At 39.5% G+C, this 24,735-nt stretch overlaps 22 non-coding genes across 22 annotated transcripts; all 22 read left to right on the top strand.

The window, feature by feature from the left end:
• The first annotated feature begins 6,909 nt into the window (after positions 1–6,909).
• On the top strand, positions 6,910–6,991 carry trnas-cga (transfer RNA serine (anticodon CGA)). Its single transcript has one exon. It is a non-coding gene; the product is annotated as a tRNA-Ser (tRNA).
• Positions 6,992–7,481: 490 nt separating this feature from the next.
• trnas-uga (transfer RNA serine (anticodon UGA)) lies at positions 7,482–7,563 on the top strand. Its single transcript has one exon. It is a non-coding gene; the product is annotated as a tRNA-Ser (tRNA).
• A 489-nt stretch (positions 7,564–8,052) lies between these two features.
• Positions 8,053–8,134, top strand: trnas-uga (transfer RNA serine (anticodon UGA)). Its single transcript has one exon. It is a non-coding gene; the product is annotated as a tRNA-Ser (tRNA).
• Positions 8,135–8,624: 490 nt separating this feature from the next.
• Positions 8,625–8,706, top strand: trnas-cga (transfer RNA serine (anticodon CGA)). Its single transcript has one exon. It is a non-coding gene; the product is annotated as a tRNA-Ser (tRNA).
• A 490-nt stretch (positions 8,707–9,196) lies between these two features.
• On the top strand, positions 9,197–9,278 carry trnas-cga (transfer RNA serine (anticodon CGA)). The gene has a single exon. It is a non-coding gene; the product is annotated as a tRNA-Ser (tRNA).
• Positions 9,279–9,767: 489 nt separating this feature from the next.
• trnas-uga (transfer RNA serine (anticodon UGA)) lies at positions 9,768–9,849 on the top strand. Its single transcript has one exon. It is a non-coding gene; the product is annotated as a tRNA-Ser (tRNA).
• Positions 9,850–10,338: 489 nt separating this feature from the next.
• On the top strand, positions 10,339–10,420 carry trnas-cga (transfer RNA serine (anticodon CGA)). The gene has a single exon. It is a non-coding gene; the product is annotated as a tRNA-Ser (tRNA).
• A 489-nt stretch (positions 10,421–10,909) lies between these two features.
• trnas-uga (transfer RNA serine (anticodon UGA)) lies at positions 10,910–10,990 on the top strand. Its single transcript has one exon. It is a non-coding gene; the product is annotated as a tRNA-Ser (tRNA).
• A 1,060-nt stretch (positions 10,991–12,050) lies between these two features.
• On the top strand, positions 12,051–12,132 carry trnas-cga (transfer RNA serine (anticodon CGA)). Its single transcript has one exon. It is a non-coding gene; the product is annotated as a tRNA-Ser (tRNA).
• Positions 12,133–12,622: 490 nt separating this feature from the next.
• On the top strand, positions 12,623–12,704 carry trnas-cga (transfer RNA serine (anticodon CGA)). The gene has a single exon. It is a non-coding gene; the product is annotated as a tRNA-Ser (tRNA).
• Positions 12,705–13,193: 489 nt separating this feature from the next.
• trnas-cga (transfer RNA serine (anticodon CGA)) lies at positions 13,194–13,275 on the top strand. The gene has a single exon. It is a non-coding gene; the product is annotated as a tRNA-Ser (tRNA).
• Positions 13,276–13,764: 489 nt separating this feature from the next.
• On the top strand, positions 13,765–13,846 carry trnas-uga (transfer RNA serine (anticodon UGA)). Its single transcript has one exon. It is a non-coding gene; the product is annotated as a tRNA-Ser (tRNA).
• Positions 13,847–14,906: 1,060 nt separating this feature from the next.
• trnas-cga (transfer RNA serine (anticodon CGA)) lies at positions 14,907–14,988 on the top strand. Its single transcript has one exon. It is a non-coding gene; the product is annotated as a tRNA-Ser (tRNA).
• Positions 14,989–15,478: 490 nt separating this feature from the next.
• On the top strand, positions 15,479–15,560 carry trnas-uga (transfer RNA serine (anticodon UGA)). The gene has a single exon. It is a non-coding gene; the product is annotated as a tRNA-Ser (tRNA).
• A 489-nt stretch (positions 15,561–16,049) lies between these two features.
• On the top strand, positions 16,050–16,131 carry trnat-cgu (transfer RNA threonine (anticodon CGU)). The gene has a single exon. It is a non-coding gene; the product is annotated as a tRNA-Thr (tRNA).
• Positions 16,132–16,621: 490 nt separating this feature from the next.
• trnas-uga (transfer RNA serine (anticodon UGA)) lies at positions 16,622–16,703 on the top strand. The gene has a single exon. It is a non-coding gene; the product is annotated as a tRNA-Ser (tRNA).
• Positions 16,704–17,192: 489 nt separating this feature from the next.
• Positions 17,193–17,274, top strand: trnas-cga (transfer RNA serine (anticodon CGA)). The gene has a single exon. It is a non-coding gene; the product is annotated as a tRNA-Ser (tRNA).
• A 490-nt stretch (positions 17,275–17,764) lies between these two features.
• Positions 17,765–17,846, top strand: trnas-cga (transfer RNA serine (anticodon CGA)). The gene has a single exon. It is a non-coding gene; the product is annotated as a tRNA-Ser (tRNA).
• A 1,061-nt stretch (positions 17,847–18,907) lies between these two features.
• On the top strand, positions 18,908–18,989 carry trnas-cga (transfer RNA serine (anticodon CGA)). Its single transcript has one exon. It is a non-coding gene; the product is annotated as a tRNA-Ser (tRNA).
• Positions 18,990–19,478: 489 nt separating this feature from the next.
• trnas-cga (transfer RNA serine (anticodon CGA)) lies at positions 19,479–19,560 on the top strand. Its single transcript has one exon. It is a non-coding gene; the product is annotated as a tRNA-Ser (tRNA).
• Positions 19,561–20,049: 489 nt separating this feature from the next.
• Positions 20,050–20,131, top strand: trnas-cga (transfer RNA serine (anticodon CGA)). Its single transcript has one exon. It is a non-coding gene; the product is annotated as a tRNA-Ser (tRNA).
• Positions 20,132–20,621: 490 nt separating this feature from the next.
• Positions 20,622–20,703, top strand: trnas-uga (transfer RNA serine (anticodon UGA)). Its single transcript has one exon. It is a non-coding gene; the product is annotated as a tRNA-Ser (tRNA).
• Positions 20,704–24,735: the final 4,032 nt, after the last annotated feature.

Here is a 24,735-nt window from a genome sequence, read left to right on the forward strand (position 1 = left end):
CCCAACACTCTGGATGAGCTTAAGGCCGCTATCGATGCATCCTGGGCCTCCATAACACCTCAGCAGTGCCACAGGCTGATTGCCCCCATGCCACGCCGCATTGAAGCAGTCATTTCGATTCCCGACCAAGTATTGAGTGCATAACTGAACATAATTATTTGAAGGTTGACTTATTTGTATTAAAAACACTTTTCTTTTATTGGTCGGATGAATTATGCTAATTTTCTTTAGATAGGAATTTTGGGTTTTCATGAGCTGTATGCCACAATCATCAATATTAGAAACAATAAAAGGCTTGAACTCCTTCAGTTGTGTGTAATGAATCTAATATATATGAAAGTCTAATGTTTATCAGTACATTACAGTCAATATTGAACTTTATTACAATATGCAAATTTATTTTAGAAGGACCTGTACATGCTTGAACCTGACTGGTGAGTGCTTGTTTTCCCTCTTTCAACATGGCTATAGCTAGCTGAGGCTAAAAGCTCATGCTGTTTTTCACAGAGGCTCAGCTTACTGTTGTTCTGTTGTAGCGTTGGGTGGTTCGTGTTAGGGTTGCTGCCACAGCCATCTTAAACCAAGGGGCAGTCATTTTTTGTTTAAACCTGTGAAGCTACAGTTCCACCCTCATCCGCTAGAAGCTGCCTGGCACCATAAGTGAGCAAATCTTCATTAAATGCCAACTTCACAGCTGTAGTCGTGCTGGTTGTCTGTGGAGCGCTCTGTGGGAGACCACAGAAACACCACAGCTCTTTGAATTGATGTTGCTTTACTTAGATGTTGTTCAATTGTGTTGTTCTCTGTAGCTTCGGGTTAGCATATAGCTAATATCCCGCTAATCTCTGACCGTGGTGGAGGAGCGGAGCATAAGCTCACAGTATGCGACCCGGGCATCTGGCTCAGATTGCAGCGGTCTTTACTGCGACCAGTGTTCAAATACTGCTGACGTTGAAGTGGATTGGACTATGTAGATGTAGCAGGAGAGGATACCTTATGACGTAATATCACAGCCTTTCTCAGAAAAGGAGTTTTTCTCTCACTTTTTTCTTCTTTTCTAATTTACATAGAAAGCAGATCACACACAGATTAGACTTTTTGGTGTGCTACATTTGGCCACGCATGCTGTCTTGTTTTCAACAGAAACAACAAGGAAAATGTTGCTTTACATTCTACTGCCTATTTAAGTAAACAAGCATTATTGTAACAAATGGAAAGACCATGACCATGAACAAAGATTTGTAAATTTCTGGAGCTGAAATATAAAAAGATATTGGTTTGTCCTGTTAAGGCTAAAATGGCAAAAATGCTGCACAAGCTAGCTAAAAAAATGTTTTCATGCTTCTTAACAATTTTGTAACATAATACAGCAGTTAATATTTTTGTGGAGAAAAAAAAAGAAAAAAATTGTTTATGCATTTGTCTATAAATCTCAGCCAATTACACGGCTCGGTCTGAAACCAACAGTTAGACAATGTGGATCTCATCAACCTGCCACACTTCCGCACTGACCCTCCACTCATGCTCGTGTATTTGCCAACAGAACACCACTCTCAGCTCAACAATGTCAGACATGGAGAAAAAGCTGGCTGATATCACTTCAAATATAGGACAAACTACCAGAGTCCCAAATAGAAAAACACCATCTGAAGTCACGGACAACAAAAGATGTTTGGACCAGAAAATGGCGACTGGTGTTTAGCGCTCTCTTGTTTCCTCTGGCAATGCGGTCTCCGGTGTCATGACAGCTGACGGGAGGAGTGAGAGTTCTGTGACCGTATTTGTGTTTAAAAGCTGGCTTGTTTTGTAGATTTGCTATTGCAGCTTTAAAGAAAAAACCTTAAATTATTTCGATTTATTGGATCAATGGTGTCTGTTTTCATTCTATTCCCAGCAGCATAATAGTTTCCGTGGAATCATATCAGTGACACAGCAACATACATCAATCTCCATGTTTTATCCTCACACTTCTCCTGCTTTCCATTTGCCAGGCCTTTTATCAAGCCTTAATAACCAGAGATGTGGGTGCCTTTTAGTACCACCTTGAACCCTTTTACAGGACTACCAGCTCGGATCTCACCACTGTCCGGGTAACTTGAAGCTGAGAGGAATTCTAGCGTGAACTTGCCCACTGCTTTACCACTCAGACACTTTGTTGTCTATTTTCTACCAAGCAGCAGCAGGGGTCACCAGTGGTGAATCAGTGTTGTGGGAAGGAGAGATGAAAGACTTCTGCAGAAGGGAGGGGAGGAATAGAAGCATCGTACTGTTTGCTTTCATTGCCCCCTATGAAAGTTGCTAAGGTCATAAAAGACCCTGGCACTAAAGAATAATATATAACAGAAAAAATGACAAGGTTTGCATTGCCTTTTTTCTTTTTCTCATCCTCCCACCTTCTGCTCTGTAGGGAAAATCAGCCACAGCAGTGAGGGAGAGAACACAGGTAATGCAGATCAAACGTATACGGAGCAAGTAATGTATGATGAATGTGCTCATGGGTATAGCACTAAACTCAGACTTTATTGTAAGATGGGATATACTGCTCTTGCCTGCAGCATTCACATCCCCTGCCCATTTCTTCTTCCTCATCAAATGAATACATGTTTGTAGATGCTAACGTGTTGGCTTTTTCACTTTTAGGGTGTGCTTATATGTGTCATTTTAGAGCAAAGAATGGTGGATGTTTATAACCTGATGCCCGAGAAGAGGGATCCCTAGGTTGCGGCGCTCCTGTTAAGACATGCTGCAGTTGGCCTCAAAATGTCACTTTAATATATTGGTTCAACTGTCTGCATTGTTAGATAATTGCCTGGTTGAGGTTAAGCTAAATACAATGCTAAGCCAAAAAAAAAAAATGTCGCCACCTGGAGTATCCTTCAGCTGCAACAAGTTATTTAACCCCAACTGGTGCAATGAGTTGCTTCTCATTTCTTAAACAATCATGTCAAAAGGCACATCTGGTGGTCGTGGAAAAGTTGTTAAAAGTTTATTTATATACCCGCAGCACTTTTCACACAAAGTGCTTCACAGGTGAAAACAAACATACAATGAACAACAGAATTACACTTAAGCAAATGTAAAAAAAGCCAGGATTCATCAGGCTGAAATAGTGAAAGAGTGGTTCAGGTAGCATGAGACATCATTTTCACACATGGATTGTCCACCACGGAGTCCAGACCGTAAAGAGACAATGTGTAGTTGTTACCTTTAATCTCTGGAAATATCAATTGAAATGTTGAGAATAAATTAAATGATGCCCGGTTGTTGAAAAAATATTGGTGGCCTCGTATCATATAACCATAAAAATCAGGTATAAAATACATAAGAGCGGGTCTAAGGCTGTTTCTCAATGGCAAGGAACCTTGCCTTGATTTATTAGTCCTGCACCCGGTTGCCTAGGAGAAACATCATCAAGAACCGCCAAGGTTCAATGTTTATGTTCTACCGAGGCGTCTGTTCTCCGTTTGTTAGCTGTTTAGCTAGCTGAGCAACGTTAGCCGGAAGGTGGCTTGCAGCCTGGGTTTGGTCAAAAATATCCCATAATACAGCGCGGAATTTTCAAAAGGATGGCGGAGCAAGAGCCGGCCAATTTCCAGGGGGCAAATTTCCTGTTTAAATGTAAGTCAACTAATTGTCGCTACTGGGCACATATCTAAAATGTTTTTTATATCCAAAGCAGTTAGATATGGTTGATTAGTTGCTTAGTAGGTGCAGCTTTGGTGGCTAGTAGGCAGTAACTTGCTTACAGTATTAATTTAACCAATATGTACACATGTAGCGTACCAAAAGGCCAAGTATTTCATCAAAATGACCAAAAGTTAACTTTTAATTCACAGGTAAATCTGGCACCGTGGTACCATATGAACAAATGAACTTGAGCCAATATTCTTAACATCCTGCGTGCGTCATGCATCCTCAAGGCTGCAAGATGCAGGACTCCTTATCTTATACTCGCTGAATAAAGCTTATTTTTCTTCACATAAATTACTTCAAAACTTCATATAATCATATTTAGTTGAATGAACAATGTGTTTAAATCCAAAATGTTTGAATAACATGTTCTATTGTGGGTTAAAATGAATATTTTTCCTGTAATGATTAATTCCAGGCAATTTCTTAAATTCCACCAGATCGGTAATTGTTGATTTTAGTAATTTAATCTATCATCATGAACACAATAATATCACTATATTATTATTAAATATTAACATTTTTGCTCCACATAACTGTTTTAACATTTTCACATCACACTAGAGTTAACCTCTAAGTACCTGAGTAAGGGAGTGATTCTCTGAGGTCTTTGGTAACTTCTTTAAACTTCTCAAATTCTGATTTGTCTATATTTGTCAACAATAAAGTTGATAAATGCAGGGATCACTTCCTGATTTCTCAGTTCTTCACCAGCCTCCCGACAAGGCCAATCAGGTCAGCAAGCATTTGGAACATTCTTTCTTTTGACCAAGGTCACAGTCGCTCTGCAACGTCTGTGAGTGACATCAGACACTACAACACCTCAGACGTGGAACGTCTAACCTGCTGACCCTGGTTGCACCTCATGGTCAGTGAAATCTGAATTAAAAGGGAACTACGACTCTTAGAGATTCCTATAGCTACGATGTCTGGAACTCACAACTCGTGCTGCCTTCCCTCCGGACTGCCGAGGGCGACCGTCACACAAGAGTATTGTAGACCCTGCAGGATTGTGTCGGATGGTTTTATGAATGATCTCTCGCTTATCAAACCATACAGCCAAACTGATTTTACAACACTGACTCTACAAATTCTCTCAGATACTTACAAGGTTTTGCTAAAACATCTAGCTTACAACCATCATTTTATTCACATTTTGTCATGTGTAATCGCTAGTTTAGAAAAATAGAATTAAATTCATTTTTATAAAACTATATACTTGACTCAGTCTGAATTAGTATGAAGTGTGTGTTCCCTGAATAGTCAAAGAACCTAGAATGATATTAGATCAAATAGTGAAAGATGAATCAGATTGATAATGCATATTTATATGGAATACCACATCGTATTGGTCATTTAATAAATGTCGCTAATCATCACTGCTACACACAATAAAAAAAGATGAAGGCTCATTATATATTTATTTAGAAATTTATATGTGTAAAATATTCCATTTATGTTTTTTTTTTACCAAGGAAGGCCTGTGTCCTTGTAAGCAAGGCACCTGGCCTCGCAAGAGGGACTCTGAGGAGTTGACAGGAGGACAGCTTCCCAGCTAGCTCTGAACCAGAACTTGTCCACGTTGTGAACTTGTGTTCGAGTCCGCGTCTGATCAGAACATATTCGAGTCTGATTCCTGACCGAGTGTCACACCACACACTTGGCATGTTATAAAGTGTATGCATTTGAAACTTTTTTGTGTAACTTAAGTTGCTAAACTCTCACAACAATGTACTCTCATTATTTTTTCAGGGTAAATCTACCGTGGCTGTCGGACTGATTTAGTCATCCACAAGAGTGCACCGGTCCAGGCTAACATGAAGCCTTGCAGGTGTAGCAAAGGTGAGTTGTTTTTTAACCATCTATAATTCTTTACCTTCTAGCTTGAATATAAATTGATTGGCTTCAATTTATTGTTACACATGTGTGTTGCTGCTCTTAAAAACAACTATAAATAAATTTGCTGTTTGGGTTTTGCTCCCAGCAGCAGCAGTGTGTCTGTGACACTGGGAGCATGATGGAAATTTCTCTTCCAGAAATTCCCAGAGCAGCCTCTCCACCCTTGAAAAGACCAAGGTGTGAGGTGCCAACTGTTGATGCCAGCTTCTATCTAAATCACAGATTTAATCTGCAAGCCGATGGTGATGTACTAGCATGGTAGCTGAGAGGTTAAGGCAATGGACTTGAACTCCATTGTGGTTTCGCTTCACAGGTTGGAATCCTGTTCGTGATGGCTTTTTAGTCAGTGTCTTATTTCAAACATGCTAACATAGTGGTTTCTGTAAAGAAGACAGGACACTTTGCATTCCAAACATGATGTTCTATTATGTCGAAGGAACATTGAAGAATCCTTGAAATCACGTTAACCGTAATAGTTGCTTGCTTACGCAAGAAGAAATACATTAAAACACTCAATGGTGTTGAGCATCTCTTGAAAAATCTTCAGGATTCTCTTGCTCCATAGTGACCCGACTATAAGAAGTCAGAAAAAGCAAACTGCTGTTAGAAATTACGCTGACATTGTTGACGATTACATGGACTGGGCCATGAACAAAATGGGTGGTTAAATGGATTTATCAGTTTTACTCTGCAAGCAGATGGAAACCCATCCAGGTACCTGTGTAGTACCTCCAAATTAGTTTGTGTAGTTTCACGGGGCTGAGAGGTTAAGGCGTTGGACTCGAAATTCAATGGGGTTTTCCTGCACAGGTTCGAATCCTGGTCGTGACGTCCGATTAGGTGGATTCTTATTTCAGTAATGGTAGTATAGTTCTTTCTATTAAGAAGGCAGGACAATTTGCAATCCAAACATGAAGTTCTATCATCTCAAAGGAACACTGCAGAATCCTTGAAATCACGTTAACCGCAATAGTTCCTTGCTCAGGCAAGTGGAATACATAAATACACTCAGTGGTGCTTTGAAAAATCTCAATAAATATGTTTGGTGACACATTGTACCGTCATTTTTCATTATCATTTTCCTCTGTAAGTTTAGTATCTCTTGAAAAATCTTCAGGATTCTCTTGCTCCATACTGACCTGACTATGAGTAGTCAGAAAAACCAAACTGCTGTTCAAAATGATGCTGACATTGTTGACGATGTCATGGACGGGGCCATGAACAAAATGGGTGGTTAAATGGATTTAACAGTTTTAATCCGCAAGCAGCTGGAAACTCATCCAAGTACCTGAGTTGTCCCTTCAAATTTGTGAGTGTATTGTCACGGTGGCCGAGAGGTTAAGGCATTGGACTCGAAATTCAATGAGGTTTACCTGCACAGGTTTGAATCCTGTTCTTGACGTCCGATTAGGTGGTTTCTTATATCAGTAATGGTAATATAGTTCTTTCTGTTAAGAAGCCAAGACAATTTGCAATCCAAACATGAAGTTCTATCATCTCAAAGGAACACTGCAGAATCCTTGAAATCATGTTAACCGTAACAGTCACTTGCTTACGCAAGTGGAATACATGTATACACTCAACGGTGCTTTGAAAAATCAAAATAAATTATGTTTAGTGACACATCGCACCATCTTTTTTCAATATCATTGCCCTCTGTATGTTTAGTATATCTTGAAAAATCTTCAGGATTCTCTTGCTCCATACTGACCTGACTATAAGTAGTCAGAAAAACCAAACTGCTGTTCAAAATGACGCTGACATTGTTGACGATGTCATGGACAGGGCCATGAACAAAATGGGTGGTTGAATGGATTCAACAGTTTTAATCTGCAAGCAGCTGGAAACTCATCCAAGTACCTGAGTTGTCCCTTCAAATATGAGAGCAAAGTGTTACGGTGGCCGAGAGGTTAAGGTGTTGGACTCGAAATCCAATGGGGTTTCCCTGCACAGGTTCGAATCCTGTTCGTGACGTCTGAATAGGTGGTTTCTTATTTCAGTAATGGTAGTATAGTTCTTTCTGTTAAGAAGGCAGGACAATTTGCAATCCAAACATGAAGTTCTATCATCTCAAAGGAACATTGCAAAATCCTTGAAATTACGTTAACCGCAATAGTTCCTTGCTCAGGCAAGTGGAATACATAAATACACTCAGTGGTGCTTTGAAAAATCTCAATAAATATGTTTGGTGACAAATTGTATCGTCATTTTTCATTATCATTTTCCTCTGTATGTTTAGTATCTCTTGAAAAATCTTCAAGATTCTCTTGCTCCATACTGACCTGACTATGAGTAGTCAGAAAAACCAAACTGCTGTTCAAAATGATGCTGACATTGTTGACGATGCCATGGACAGGACCATGAACAAAATGGGTGGTTAAATGGATTTAACAGTTTTAATCCGCAAGCAGCTGGAAACTCATCCAAGTACCCGAGTGTTCCCTTCAAATTTGTGAGTGTATTGTCACGGTGAACGAGAGGTTAAGGCGTTGGACTTGAAATCCAATGGGGTTTCCCTGCACAGGTTCGAATCCTGTTCGTGACGTCCGATCAGGTGGTTTCTTATTTAAGTAAAGGTAATATAGTTCTTTCTGTTAAGAAGCCAAGACAATTTGCAATCCAAACATGAAGTTCTATCATCTCAAAGGAACACTGCAGAATCCTTGAAATCATGTTAACCGTAACAGTCACTTGCTTACGCAAGTGGAATACATGTATACACTCAACGGTGCTTTGAAAAATCAAAATAAATTATGTTTAGTGACACATCGCACCATCATTTTTCAATATTATTGCCCTCTGTATGTTTAGTATATCTTGAAAAATCTTCAGGATTCTCTTGCTCCATACTGACCTGACTATAAGTAGTCAGAAAAACCAAACTGCTGTTCAAAATGTCGCTGACATTGTTGACGATGTCATGGACAGGGCCATGAACAAAATGGGTGGTTGAATGGATTTAACAGTTTTAATCTGCAAGCAGCTGGAAACTCATCCAAGTACCCGAGTGTTCCCTTCAGATTTTGGGGTGTATTGTCACGGTGGCCGAGAGGTTAAGGCGTTGGACTCGAAATCCAATGGGGTTTCCCTGCACAGGTTCGAATCCTGTTCGTGACGTCTGATTAGTTGGTTTCTTATTTCAGTAATGTTAGTATAGTTCTTTCTGTTAAGAAGGCAGGACAATTTGCAATCCAAACATGAAGTTCTATCATCTCAAAGGAACACTGCAGAATCCTTGAAATTATGTTAACCATAACAGTCACTTGCTTACGCAAGTGGAATGCATGTATACACTCAACGGTGCTTTGAAAAATCAAAATAAATTATGTTTAGTGACACATCGCACCATCATTTTTCAATATCATTGCCCTCTGTATGTTTAGTATATATTGAAAAATCTTCAGGATTCTCTTGCTCCATACTGACCTGACTATAAGTAGTCAGAAAAACCAAACTGCTGTTCAAAATGACACTGACATTGTTGACGATGTCATGGACAGGGCCATGAACAAAATGGTTGGTTGAATGGATTCAACAGTTTTAATCCGCAAGCAGCTGGAAACTAATCCAAGTACCTGAGTTGTCCCTTCAAATTTGTGAGTGTATTGTCACGGTGGCCGAGAGGTTAAGGCGTTGGACTCGAAATCCAATGGGGTTTCCCTGCACAGGTTCGAATCCTGTTCGTGACGTCTGAATAGGTGGTTTCATATTTCAGTAATGGTAGTATAGTTCTTTCTGGTAAGAAGGCCGGACAAATTGCAATCCAAACATGAAGTTCTATCATCTCAAAGGAACATTGCAAAATCCTTGAAATTACGTTAACCGCAATAGTTCCTGGCTCAGGCAAGTGGAATACATAAATACACTCAGTGGTGCTTTGAAAAATCTCAATAAATATGTTTGGTGACAAATTGTACCGTCATTTTTCATTATCATTTTCCTCTGTATGTTTAGTATCTCTTGAAAAATCTTCAAGATTCTCTTGCTCCATACTGACCTGACTATAAGTAGTCAGAAAAACCAAACTGATGTTCAAAATGATGCTGACATTGTTGACGATGTCATGGACAGGGCCATGAACAAAATGGGTGGTTGAATGGATTTAACAGTTTTAATCCGCAAGCAGCTGGAAACTCATCCAAGTACCCGAGTGTTCCCTTCAAATTTGTGAGTGTATTGTCACGGTGACCAAGAGGTTAAGGCGTTGGACTTGAAATCCAATGGGGTTTCCCTGCACAGGTTCGAATCCTGTTCGTGACATCCGATCAGGTGGTTTCTTTTTAAGTCATGGTAATATAGTTCTTTCTGTTAAGAAGCCAAGACAATTTGCAATCCAAACATGAAGTTCTATCATCTCAAAGGAACACTGCAGAATCCTTGAAATCATGTTAACCGTAACAGTCACTTGCTTACGCAAGTGGAATACATGTATACACTCAACGGTGCTTTGAATAATCAAAATAAATTATGTTTAGTGACACATCGCACCATCATTTTTCAATATTATTGCCCTCTGTATGTTTAGTATATCTTGAAAAATCTTCAGGATTCTCTTGCTCCATACTGACCTGACTATAAGTAGTCAGAAAAACCAAACTGCTGTTCAAAATGTCGCTGACATTGTTGACGATGTCATGGACAGGGCCATGAACAAAATGGGTGGTTGAATGGATTTAACAGTTTTAATCTGCAAGCAGCTGGAAACTCATCCAAGTACCCGAGTTGTCCCTTCACATTTGGGAGTGTATTGTCACGGTGGCCGAGAGGTTAAGGCGTTGGACTCGAAATCCAATGGGGTTTCCCTGCACAGGTTCGAATCCTGTTCGTGACGTCTGATTAGTTGGTTTCTTATTTCAGTAATGTTAGTATAGTTCTTTCTGTTAAGAAGGCAGGACAATTTGCAATCCAAACATGAAGTTCTATCATCTCAAAGGAACATTGCAAAATCCTTGAAATTACGTTAACCGCAATAGTTCCTTGCTCAAGCAAGTGGAATACATAAATACACTCAGTGGTGGTTTGAAAAATCTCAATAAATATGTTTGGTGACACATTGTACCGTCATTTTTCATTATCATTTTCCTCTGTATGTTTAGTATATCTTGAAAAATCTTCAGGATTATCTTGCTCCATACTGACTGGACTATAAGTAGTCAGAAAAACCAAACTGCTGTTCAAAATGACGCTGAAATTGTTGACGATGTCATGGACAGGGCCATGTACAAAATGGGTGGTTGAAAGGATTCAACAGTTTTAATCCGCAAGCAGCTGGAAACTAATCCAAGTACCTGAGTTGTCCCTTCAAATTTGTGAGTGTATTGTCACGGTGGCCGAGAGGTTAAGGCTTGGACTTGAAATCCAATGGGGTTTCCCTGCACAGGTTCGAATCCTGTTCGTGACGTCTGATTAGTTGGTTTCTTATTTCAGTAATGGTAATATAGTTCTTTCTGTTAAGAAGCCAAGACAATTTGCAATCCAAACATGAAGATCTATCATCTCAAAGGAACACTGCAGAATCCTTGAAATCATGTTAACCGTAACAGTCACTTGCTTACGCAAGTGGAATACATGTATACATTCAACGGTGCTTTGAAAAATCAAAATAAATTTTGTTTAGTGACACATCGCACCATCATTTTTCAATATCATTGCCCTCTGTATGTTTAGTATATCTTGAAAAATCTTCAGGATTCTCTTGCTCCATACTGACCTGACTATAAGTAGTCAGAAAAACCAAACTGCTGTTCAAAATGACGCTGACATTGTTGACGATGTCATGGACAGGGCCATGAACAAAATGGGTGGTTGAATGGATTCAACAGTTTTAATCCGCAAGCAGCTGGAAACTAATCCAAGTACCTGAGTTATCCCTTCAAATTTGTGAGTGTATTGTCACGGTGGCTGAGAGGTTAAGGCGTTGGACTCGATATGCAATGGGGTCTCTGCACAGGTTCGAATTCTGTTCGTGACGTCTGATTAGGTGGTTTCTTATTTCAGTAATGGTAGTATAGTTCTTTCTGTTAAGAAGGCAGGACAATTTGCAATCCAAACATGAAGTTCTATCATCTCAAAGGAACGTTGCAAAATCCTTGAAATTGCGTTAACAGCAATAGTTCCTTGCTCAGGCAAGTGGAATACATAAATACACTCAATGGTGCTTTGAAAAATCTCAATTAAATATGTTTGGTGACAAATTGTACCGTCATTTTTTATTATCATTTTCCTCTGTATGTTTAGTATCTCTTGAAAAAACTTCAAGATTCTCTTGCTCCATACTGACCTGACTATGAGTAGTCAGAAAAACCAAACTGCTGTTCAAAATGATGCTGACATTGTTGACGATGTCATGGACAGGGCCATGAACAAAATGGGTGGTTAAATGGATTTAACAGTTTTAATCCGCAAGAAGCTGGAAACTCATCCAAGTACCCGAGTGTTCCCTTCCAATTTGTGAGTGTATTGTCACGGTGGCCGAGAGGTTAAGGCGTTGGACTCGAAATCCAATGGGGTTTCCCTGCACAGGTTCGAATCCTGTTCGTGACGTCCGATCAGGTGGTTTCTTATTTCAGTAATGGTAATATAGTTCTTTCTGTTAAGAAGCCAAGACAATTTGCAATCCAAACATGAAGTTCTATCATCTCAAAGGAACACTGCAGAATCCTTGAAATCATGTTAACCGTAACAGTCACTTGCTTACGCAAGTGGAATACATGTATACACTCAACGGTGCTTTGAAAAATCAAAATAAATAATGTTTAGTGACACATCGCACCATCATTTTTCAATATTATTGCCCTCTGTATGTTTAGTATATCTTGAAAAATCTTCAGGATTCTCTTGCTCCATACTGACCTGACTATAAGTAGTCAGAAAAACCAAACTGCTGTTCAAAATGACGCTGACATTGTTGACGATGTCATGGACAGGGCCATGAACAAAATGGGTGGTTGAATGGATTCAACAGTTTTAATCCGCAAGCAGCTGGAAACTAATCCAAGTACCTGAGTTGTCCCTTCAAATTTGGGAGTGTATTGTCACGGTGGCCGAGAGGTTAAGGCGTTGGACTCGAAATCCAATGGGGTTTCCCTGCACAGGTTCGAATCCTGTTCGTGACGTCTGAATAGGTGGTTTCTTATTTCAGTAATGGTAGTATAGTTCTTTCTGTTAAGAAGGCAGGACAATTTGCAATCCAAACATGAAGTTCTATCATCTCAAAGGAACATTGCAAAATCCTTGAAACTACGTTAACCGCAATAGTTCCTTGCTCAAGAGGGTGGAATACATAAATACACTCAGTGGTGCTTTGAAAAATCTCAATAAATATGTTTGGTGACACATTGTACCGTCATTTTTCACTATCATTTTCCTCTGTATGTTTAGTATCTCTTGAAAAATCTTCAGGATTCTCTTGCTCCATACTGACCTGACTATGAGTAGTCAGAAAAACCAAACTGCTGTTCAAAATGATGCTGACGTTGTTGACGATGTCAAGGATGGGGCCATGAACAAAATGGGTGGTTAAATGGATTTAACAGTTTTAATCTGCAAGCAGCTGGAAACTCATCCAAGTACCCGAGTGTTCCCTTCAGATTTGGGAGTGTATTGTCACGGTGGCCGAGAGGTTAAGGCGTTGGACTCGAAATCCAATGGGGTTTCCCTGCACAGGTTCGAATCCTGTTCGTGACGTCTGATTAGTTGGTTTCTTATTTCAGTAATGTTAGTATAGTTCTTTCTGTTAAGAAGGCAGGACAATTTGCAATCCAAACATGAAGTTCTATCATCTCAAAGGAACATTGCAAAATCCTTGAAATTACATTAACCGCAATAGTTCCTTGCTCAGGGAAGTGGAATACATAAATACACTCAGTGGTCCTTTGAAAAATCTCAATAAATATGTTTGGTGACACATTGTACCGTCATTTTTCATTATCATTTTCCTCTGTATGTTTAGTATCTCTTGAAAAATCTTCAGGATTATCTTGCTCCATACCGACTGGACTATAAGTAGTCAGAAAAACCAAACTGCTGTTCAAAATGACGCTGAAATTGTTGACCATGTCATGGACGGGGCCATGTACAAAATGGGTGGTTGAATGGATTCAACAGTTTTAATCCGCAAGCAGCTGGAAACTAATCCAAGTACCTGAGTTGTCCCTTCAAATTTGTGAGTGTATTGTCACGGTGGCCGAGAGGTTAAGGCGTTGGACTTGAAATCCAATGGGGTTTCCCTGCACAGGTTCGAATCCTGTTCGTGACGTCTGATTAGTTGGTTTCTTATTTCAGTAATGGTAATATAGTTCTTTCTGTTAAGAAGCCAAGACAATTTGCAATCCAAACATGAAGATCTATCATCTCAAAGGAACACTGCAGAATCCTTGAAATCATGTTAACCGTAACAGTCACTTGCTTACGCAAGTGGAATACATGTATACATTCAACGGTGCTTTGAAAAATCAAAATAAATTTTGTTTAGTGACACATCGCACCATCATTTTTCAATATCATTGCCCTCTGTATGTTTAGTATATCTTGAAAAATCTTCAGGATTCTCTTGCTCCATACTGACCTGACTATAAGTAGTCAGAAAAACCAAACTGCTGTTCAAAATGACGCTGACATTGTTGACGATGTCATGGACAGGGCCATGAACAAAATGGGTGGTTGAATGGATTCAACAGTTTTAATCCGCAAGCAGCTGGAAACTAATCCAAGTACCTGAGTTATCCCTTCAAATTTGTGAGTGTATTGTCACGGTGGCTGAGAGGTTAAGGCTTTGGACTCGAAATGCAATGGGGTCTCTGCACAGGTTCGAATTTTGTTCGTGACGTCTGATTAGGTGGTTTCATATTTCAGTAATGGTAGTATAGTTGTTTCTGTTAAGAAGGCAGGACAATTTGCAATCCAAACATGAAGTTCTATCATCTCAAAGGAACGTTGCAAAATCCTTGAAATTGCGTTAACAGCAATAGTTCCTTGCTCAGGCAAGTGGAATACATAAATACACTCAATGGTGCTTTGAAAAATCTCAATTAAATATGTTTGGTGACAAATTGTACCGTCATTTTTTATTATCATTTTCCTCTGTATGTTTAGTATCTCTTGAAAAAACTTCAAGATTCTCTTGCTCCATACTGACCTGACTATGAGTAGTCAGAAAAACCAAACTGCTGTTCAAAATGATGCTGACATTGTTGACGATGTCATGGACAGGGCCATGAACAAAATGGGTGGTTAAATGGATTTAACAGTTTTAATCCGCAAGAAGCTGGAAACTCATCCAAGTACCCGAGTGTTCCCTTCAAATTTGTGAGTGTATTGTCACGGTGGCCGAGAGGTTAAGGCGTTGGACTCGAAATCCAATGGGGTTTCCCTGCACAGGTTCGAATCCTGTTCGTGACGTCTGATTAGTTGGTTTCTTATTTCAGTAATGGTAATATAGTTCTTTCTGTTAAGAAGCCAAGACAATTTGCAATCCAAACATGAAGTTCTATCATCTCAAAGGAACACTGCAGAATCCTTGAAATCATGTTAACCATAACAGTCACTTGCTTACGCAAGTGGAATACATGTATACACTCAACGGTGCTTTGAAAAATCAAAATAAATTATGTTTAGTGACACATCGCACCATCATTTTTCAATATCATTGCCCTCTGTATGTTTAGTATATCTTGAAAAATCTTCAGGATTCTCTTGCTCCATACTGACCTGACTATAAGTAGTCAGAAAAACCAAACTGCTGTTCAAAATGACGCTGACATTGTTGACGATGTCATGGACAGGGCCATGAACAAAATGGGTGGTTGAATGGATTCAACAGTTTTAATCCGCAAGCAGCTGGAAACTGATCCAAGTACCTGAGTTGTCCCTTCACATTTGGTAGTGTATTGTCACGGTGGCCGAGAGGTTAAGGCGTTGGACTCGAAATCTAATGGGGTTTCCCTGCACAGGTTCGAATCCTGTTCGTGACGTCTGAATAGGTGGTTTCTTATTTCAGCAATGGTAGTATAGTTCTTTCTGTTAAGAAGGCCGGACAAATTGCAATCCAAACATGAAGTTCTATCATCTCAAAGGAACATTGCAAAATCCTTGAAATTACGTTAACCGCAATAGTTCCTGGCTCAGGCAAGTGGAATACATAAATACACTCAGTGGTGCTTTGAAAAATCTCAATAAATATGTTTGGTGACACATTGTACCGTCATTTTTCACTATCATTTTCCTCTGTATGTTTAGTATCTCTTGAAAAATCTTCAAGATTCTCTTGCTCCGTACTGACCTGACTATGAGTAGTCAGAAAATCCAAACTGCTGTTCAAAATGATGCTGACATTGTTGACGATGTCATGGACAGGGCCATGAACAAAATGGGTGGTTAAATGGATTTAACAGTTTTAATCCGCAAGCAGCTGGAAACTCATCCAAGTACCCGAGTGTTCCCTTCAAATTTGTGAGTGTATTGTCACGGTGACCGAGAGGTTAAGGCGTTGGACTCGTAATCCAATGTGGTTTCCCTGCACAGGTTCGAATCCTGTTCGTGACGTCCGATCAGGTGGTTTCTTATTTAAGTAATGGTAATATAGTTCTTTCTGTTAAGAAGCCAAGACAATTTGCAATCCAAACATGAAGTTCTATCATCTCAAAGGAACACTGCAGAATCCTTGAAATCATGTTAACCGTAACAGTCACTTGCTTACGCAAGTGGAATACATGTATACACTCAACGGTGCTTTGAAAAATCAAAATAAATTATGTTTAGTGACACATCGCACCATCATTTTTCAATATTATTGCCCTCTGTATGTTCAGTATATCTTGAAAAATCTTCAGGATTCTCTTGCTCCATACTGACCTGACTATAAGTAGTCAGAAAAACCAAACTGCTGTTCAAAATGACGCTGACATTGTTGACGATGTCATGGACAGGGCCATGAACAAAATGGGTGGTTGAATGGATTCAACAGTTTTAATCCGCAAGCAGCTGGAAACTAATCCAAGTACCTGAGTTGTCCCTTCACATTTGGGAGTGTATTGTCACGGTGGCCGAGAGGTTAAGGCGTTGGACTCGAAATCTAATGGGGTTTCCCTGCACAGGTTCGAATCCTGTTTGTGACGTCTGAATAGGTGGTTTCTTATTTCAGCAATGGTACTATAGTTCTTTCTGTTAAGAAGGCCGTACAAATTGCAATCCAAACATGAAGTTCTATCATCTCAAAGGAACATTGCAAAATCCTTGAAATTACGTTAACCGCAATAGTTCCTGGCTCAGGCAAGTGGAATACATAAATACACTCAGTGGTGCTTTGAAAAATCTCAATAAATATGTTTGGTGACAAATTGTACCGTCATTTTTCATTATCATTTTCCTCTGTATGTTTAGTATCTCTTGAAAAATCTTCAAGATTCTCTTGCTCCATACTGACCTGACTATAAGTAGTCAGAAAAACCAAACTGCTGTTCAAAATGATGCTGACATTGTTGACGATGTCATGGACAGGGCCATGAACAAAATGGGTGGTTAAATGGATTTAACAGTTTTAATCTGCAAGCAGCTGGAAACTCATCCAAGTACCTGAGTTGTCCCGTCAAATTTGTGAGTGTATTGTCACGGTGGCCGAGAGGTTAAGGCGTTGGACTCGAAATCCAATGGAGTTTCCCTGCACAAGTTCGAATCCTGTTGGTGACGTCTGATTAGTTGGTTTCTTATTTCAGTAATGGTAATATAGTTCTTTCTGTTAAGAAGCCAAGACAATTTGCAATCCAAACATGAAGTTCTATCATCTCAAAGGAACACTGCAGAATCCTTGAAATTATGTTAACCATAACAGTCACTTGCTTACGCAAGTGGAATACATGTATACACTCAACGGTGCTTTGAAAAATCAAAATAAATTATGTTTAGTGACACATCGCACCATCATTTTTCAATATCATTGCCCTCTGTATGTTTAGTATATCTTGAAAAATCTTCAGGATTCTCTTGCTCCATACTGACCTGACTATAAGTAGTCAGAAAAACCAAACTGCTGTTCAAAATGACGCTGACATTGTTGACGATGTCATGGACAGGGCCATGAACAAAATGGGTGGTTGAATGGATTCAACAGTTTTAATCCGCAAGCAGCTGGAAACTAATCCAAGTACCTGAGTTGTCCCTTCACATTTGTGAGTGTATTGTCACGGTGGCCGAGAGGTTAAGGCGTTGGACTCGAAATCCAATGGGGTTTCCCTGCACAGGTTCGAATCCTGTTCGTGACGTCTGAATAGGTGGTTTCTTATTTCAGTAATGGTAGTATAGTTCTTTCTGTTAAGAAGGCCGGACAAATTGCAATCCAAACATGAAGTTCTATCATCTCAAAGGAACATTGCAAAATCCTTGAAATTACGTTAACCGCAATAGTTCCTGGCTCAGCCAAGTGGAATACATAAATACACTCAGTGGTGCTTTGAAAAATCAAAATAAATATGTTTGGTGACAAATTGTACCGTCATTTTTCATTATCATTTTCCTCTGTATGTTTAGTATCTCTTGAAAAATCTTCAAGATTCTCTTGCTCCATACTGACCTGACTATGAGTAGTCAGAAAAACCAAACTGCTGTTCAAAATGATGCTGACATTGTTGACGATGTCATGGACAGGGCCATGAACAAAATGGGTGGTTAAATGGATTTAACAGTTTTAATCCGCAAGCAGCTGGAAACTCATCCAAGTACCCGAGTGTTCCCTTCAAATTTGTGAGTGTATTGTCACGGTGACCGAGAGGTTAAGACGTAGGACTCGAAATTCAATGGGGTTTCCCTGCACAGGTTCGAATCCTGTTGGTGACGTCCGATCATGTGGTTTCTTATTTCAGTAATGGTAATATAGTTCTTTCTGTTAAGATGCCAAGACAATTTGCAATCCAAACATGAAGTTCTATCATCTCAAAGGAACACTGCAGAATCCTTGAAATCACGTTAACCGTAACAGTCGCTTGCTTACGCATGTGGAATACATGTATACACTCAACGGTGCTTTGAAAAGTCTAAATAAATTATGTTTAGTGACACATCGCACCATCATTTTTCAATATCATTGCCCTCTGTATGTTTAGTATATCTTAAAAAATCTTAAGGATTCTCTTGCTCCATACTGACCTGACTATAAGTAGTCAGAAAAACCAAACTGCTGTTCAAAATGATGCTGACATTGTTGACGATGTCATGGACAGGGCCATGAACAAAATGGGTGGTTGAATGGATTTAACAGTTTTAATCCGCAAGCAGCTGGAAACTAATCCAAGTACCTGAGTTGTCCCTTCAATTTTGTGAGCGTATTGTCACGGTGGCCGAGAGGTTAAGGTATTGGACTCGAAATCTAATGGGGTTTCCCTGCACAAGTTCGAATCCTGTTCGTGACGTCTGATTAGTTGGTTTCTTTTTTCAGTAATGGTAGTATAGTTCTTTCTGTTAAGAAGCCAAGACAATTTGCAATCCAAACATGAAGTTCTATCATCTCAAAGGAACATTGCAAAATCCTTGAAACTACGTTAACCGCAATAGTTCCTTGCTCAGGCAAGTGGAATACATAAATACACTCAGTGGTGCTTTGAAAAATCTCAATAAATATGTTTGGTGACACATTGTATCGTCATTTTTCACTATCATTTTCCTCTGTATGTTTAGTATCTCTTGAAAAATCTTCAGGATTCTCTTGCTCCATACTGACCTGACTATGAGTAGTCAGAAAAACCAAACTGCTGTTCAAAATGATGCTGACATTGTTGACGATGTCATGGATGGGGCCATGAACAAAATGGGTGGTTAAATGGATTTAACAGTTTTAATCTGCAAGCAGCTGGAAACTCATCCAAGTACCTGAGTTGTCCCTTCAAATTTGGGAGTGTATTGTCACGGTGGCCGAGAGGTTAAGGCGTTGGACTTGAAATCCAATGGGGTTTCCCTGCACATATTCGAATCCTGTTCGTGACGTTTGATTAGTGGGTTTCTTATTTCAGTAATGTTAGTATAGTTCTTTCTGTTAAGAAGGCAGGACAATTTGCAATCCAAACATGAAGTTCTATCATCGCAAAGGAACATTGCAAAATCCTTGAAATTACATTAACCGCAATAGTTCCTTGCTCAGACAAGTGGAATACATAAATACACTCAGTGGTGCTTTGAAAAATCTCAATAAATATGTTTGGTGACACATTGTACCGTAATTTTTCATTATCATTTTCCTCTGTATGTTTAGTATCTCTTGAAAAATCTTCAGGATTCTCTTGCTCCATACTGACCTGACTATAAGTAGTCAGAAAAACCAAACTGCTGTTCAAAATGACGCTGACATTGTTGACGATGTCATGGACAGGGCCATGAACAAAATGGGTGGTTGAATGGATTTAACAGTTTTAATCCGCAAGCAGCTGGAAACTAATCCAAGTACCTGAGTTGTCCCTTCAAATTTGTGAATGTATTGTCACGGTGGCCGAGAGGTTAAGGCGTTGGACTCGAAATCCAATGGGGTTTCCCTTCACAGGTTCGAATCCTGTTCGTGACGTCTGATTAGTTGGTTTCTTATTTCAGTAATGGTAGTATAGTTCTTTCTGTTAAGAAGCCAAGACAATTTGCAATCCAAACATGAAGTTCTATCATCTCAAAGGAACACTGCAGAATCCTTGAAATCATGTTAACCGTTACAGTCACTTGCTTACGCAAGTGGAATACATGTATACACTCAACGGTGCTTTGAAAAATCAAAATAAATTATGTTTAGTGACACATCGCACCATCATTTTTCAATATCATTGCCCTCTGTATGTTTAGTATATCTTGAAAAATCTTCAGGATTCTCTTGCTCCATACTGACCTGACTATAAGTAGTCAGAAAAACCAAACTGCTGTTCAAAATGACGCTGACATTGTTGACGATGTCATGGACAGGGCCATGAACAAAATGGGTGGTTGAATGGATTCAACAGTTTTAATCCGCAAGCAGCTGGAAACTAATCCAAGTACCTGAGTTGTCCCTTCACATTTGGGAGTGTATTGTCACGGTGGCCGAGAGGTTAAGGCGTTGGACTCGAAATCTAATGGGGTTTCCCTGCACAGGTTCGAATCCTGTTTGTGACGTCTGAATAGGTGGTTTCTTATTTCAGCAATGGTACTATAGTTCTTTCTGTTAAGAAGGCCGGACAAATTGCAATCCAAACATGAAGTTCTATCATCTCAAAGGAACATTGCAAAATCCTTGAAATTTTGTTAACCGCAATAGTTCCTGGCTCAGGCAAGTGGAATACATAAATACACTCAGTGGTGCTTTGAAAAATCTCAATAAATATGTTTGGTGACAAATTGTACCGTCATTTTTCATTATCATTTTCCTCTGTATGTTTAGTATCTCTTGAAAAATCTTCAAGATTCTCTTGCTCCATACTGACCTGACTATGAGTAGTCAGAAAAACCAAACTGCTGTTCAAAATGATGCTGACATTGTTGACGATGTCATGGACAGGGCCATGAACAAAATGGGTGGTTGAATGGATTTAACAGTTTTAATCCACAAGCAGCTGGAAACTAATCCAAGTACCTGAGTCGTCCCTTCAAACTTGTGAGTGTATTGTCACGGTGACCGAAAGGTTAAGGCCTAGGACTCGAAATTCAATGGGGTTTCCCTGCACACGTTCGAATCCTGTTCGTGAAGTCCGATCAGGTGGTTTCTTATTTCAGTAATGGTAATATAGTTCTTTCTGTTAAGAAGCTGAAAATATATGTAACTCTCATATAAGCTCTTTTATTATTCATTCTTACATGCTACTCTTTTCATTATGGGATCATGTTATAATATAAAGGTCTCTCTGTGTTTCTCTCCTGCACAAGCTCTTAAAACAGCTGCAGGAACTCCAAAAGGGAGTGAGACATTGCAGTCTCTTCTTGTACCAGGTTACCAAGGATGTTTCTGCTTATCTTAAGAATTACAAGTTCTTGTGACATGTTAGATCCTGCCTAACAAGGCAATATATATATATATTTACCTTATAAGCTCATTTTATTATCTATGCTATGGAAACTCGCTCAGATACTCAAGGCCTTCACACAAAGATTAATAGCTGTGTATCTTTTCCTGCACCAGGGAAAGGAGTGTGCACATTCCATCTCCACTCAGTGCCTCTCGGTACCAGTGAATGTATCTTCTCCTGTCATGAATATATCAGGATGTTCCTGGTAATCTCAAGGAAACTGTCCGCTAACAAGGCTGTTATTTTCACCTGTCATGATCATTGACGTATGTACATGGCAAACTGCGTATGTAACATTCCTGTAATCTTCAATAAAAATCAGCCGTTTTCAGTAGAACGGCGAGAGTCTGTCCGAAGCATCTGGCAAGAGCAGGTCGCGGGACTTGCTGCAGAGACTCTCCCCCTCATGAGCGGCGAAACAGTGAATGGACTTCTGATCATTTGTCTCCTCGTTCTGTCAACTTAAAAGGTGTTTAACTCCATCTACTCCGTACCCGTGCTTGGTCTAACGGAAGAGAGACCAACAAATTTGGCGTCACGAACAGGATTTTTTCTTTTTGAAGAAAAAGGAGTTTTTGGAGGACGATTCGACCCACTGACCCAGCGAACAGATCTTGGCACAAAAACACCGCGGTGGAAATAAGGTAAGCGGAGCCTATTATCTAAAATCTGCTCATTGGATTTATCCAAAGCATTTGTGTCCAGAATCATAGTAGCTGAGGTCCTAAAATAATAGTTGGAGAAGAAAGTGGAGACAAGTGCAGAAAGAATAAGAGATTTTTTTGTAATGGTTTAATGGTGAAATGAAATGAGGATTTTCTAATGATTTAATGAGTAAATGAGAAAAGGAAATAGTACAGAAAAAGGGGTTGGAGGCCCAGAGCATTAATAAGCTCTAAATTCCATAGGGGTTGGAGGCCCAGAGCATTAATAAGCTCTAAATTCCATAGGGGTTGGAGGCCCAGAGCATTAATAAGCTCTAAATTCCATTTAAAGAAGGGTTGGAGGCCCAGAGCATTAATAAGCTCTAAATTCCATTTAAAGAAGGGTTGGAGGCCCAGGACAAGGTCCTAAATTCCATTTTCCAGGTCGTGGCTGACCACACTATTTGCTGACGAGCGGATAGAATATATAACGAGGTTATATAATGCTTGGCTGGATCCATAGGTGTGGGAACCCTAAAAGTCCACAGGTCAAGGACCTGGTTTTATGTTAAGGGAAGGGGAGGCTAAAGAGAGCTCCCTGGATTTTAAGGTCAAGGACCTGGTTTTGTGTTAAGGGAAGGGGAGGCTAAAGAGAGCTCCCTGGATTTTTAAGGTCAAGGACCTTTTGCATGAGATGAGAAAAATGTTCTGAGGTAACTGTTTTTGCATAAGATGATAAATGTTTTGACTGCTTCTGTGTGAAGAGAGCAGTGCTTTTGGCTATTTCTGCGTGCTTTTGGCTGTTTTTGCATAAAATGAGCAATGTTTAAATATGACAAGCAGCCCAGTTGAAGCCACGAGAAATAAGGTTTTATTGAGAAAGTCAGCGGAAGAGGCGATGAAGAAAAAAGGGGTAGATGTTAACAGTAGAGGTAACTGGAGAAAGATTTGGGAAGTGAAGGCTGCAGAATCGAGAGAAAAAAGGCACAGCTGTAGACAAGCTTCACTGTGTGTGTAAGCTGAGTTCAGCCTGTGTGTGTGAGGCGCAGCAAGAGGCTGCTTACGGCTCTGGATTGAAAGTGCAGCACTAGGAGAGTGCAGAATGCAGAGCAGAGTTTTGGGAGCTCCGTGTGTGTGTGTGTGTACAGCGCTGGGTGTGTGTGTGAAGGCCTGATGCGGTACCAGAAAATAAATAAATAAGATAAATAAGAGCTTTAAAAAGTTGCAACTCGTATATGTAAATTACACTGCAGTGCTAAAATTAATGTTTGGAGCTACGCAAAATTCAAATTCTGCAACCCTGTTCTGATCAGTCTTTGAACAGAACACCATAAGTTAATAAATAAAAGGTTTTTAAAGTAACATATGCATATGTATGTGTGTATGTATGTATATGTGTATACATATATATACATATGTAGTGTAGAAGCGTGATAATCATTTGTGTGTGGGGCAGCATGTGAGTGACCCCGATCTGGGGGTTAAGTGACCTGGAGATGAAAAAAGGGAAAAAACCACCAAGAAACGCAAGTAAGGATGTAAATGACAGCTTTATTTTAGAAATATAGTCATATAGCTGCTAAACAGTAAAATCAAAACAGATCTGCAGAAAATAAATATATAAACTATTCCTCAGAGCGCTCTCAAAAAAATTGCAATTGGATTTGCTCTAATGTTACATAAGGCCTGCTTAAAAGCATAGTAAGCATTAAATTCTGAAAATAACCAGTGCAGTGTTAAATAAATTCTGTGCTTAAAATATTATATATATATAGAGAGAGAATAAATAAGTGACGAACTGACTTACCTTAAAAAAATAATAATAATAATAAAAAGAGACTGTGACAAACAAAGAATGTCTCTGTGCCTTGTGAATGAGTGAATGTGTGTCTTCTTGCATGAGCTGCTTTCGCTGGATCTTCTGAATGACTCAGTTTTTAATAGAGGGAGCAGCTGCTTGAGAAACAGGGTGCGGTCCATGTTTTTACTAGACGGTTATTTAGTTCGAGAGACTGTGGAAACAATAGAAAAAGAATTTATCGTTAGTGTGAGGACAAGAAAATCCTTTAAAATACAAAAGTTGTATGGTCGTGGTTATAAAGGAAGTATTTTGTCTGATTATGGGCCGTGGAGTCAGCTGGACTCCCTCGCTCTCACAGTTTTCCTGTGTAACATGCAGTTTTAAGCAATTTGTGACTTTAGAAAGGATATTTTTCGGTGTTTTGGACGTACCTTAAGGCTTCTGGTTAGGGTATTCAGGAGATCCTTCCTCTCGGACAGATCTAGTGAAAATGACTGGAGTTTCAGCCTGAGGACCTGACTCCACCCACTTTTACACACAGGAGTCCCGCAGTCTAAAAATAGCACAGGGCGCTGCGAAAAGCAGCTCTGAACCTCTCAGGATCATCTTTATGAAAACCATAAAATTAACAAATAATCAGTAAGGAAATAAAATATTTGTTAAATCTTGCTATAAAACAAAATCCAATAATTGTCTTGCC

Source organism: Nothobranchius furzeri, chromosome 14 (genome assembly GCF_043380555.1).
Source record: "Nothobranchius furzeri strain GRZ-AD chromosome 14, NfurGRZ-RIMD1, whole genome shotgun sequence".
Classification (NCBI taxonomy): Eukaryota; Metazoa; Chordata; class Actinopteri; order Cyprinodontiformes; family Nothobranchiidae; genus Nothobranchius; species Nothobranchius furzeri.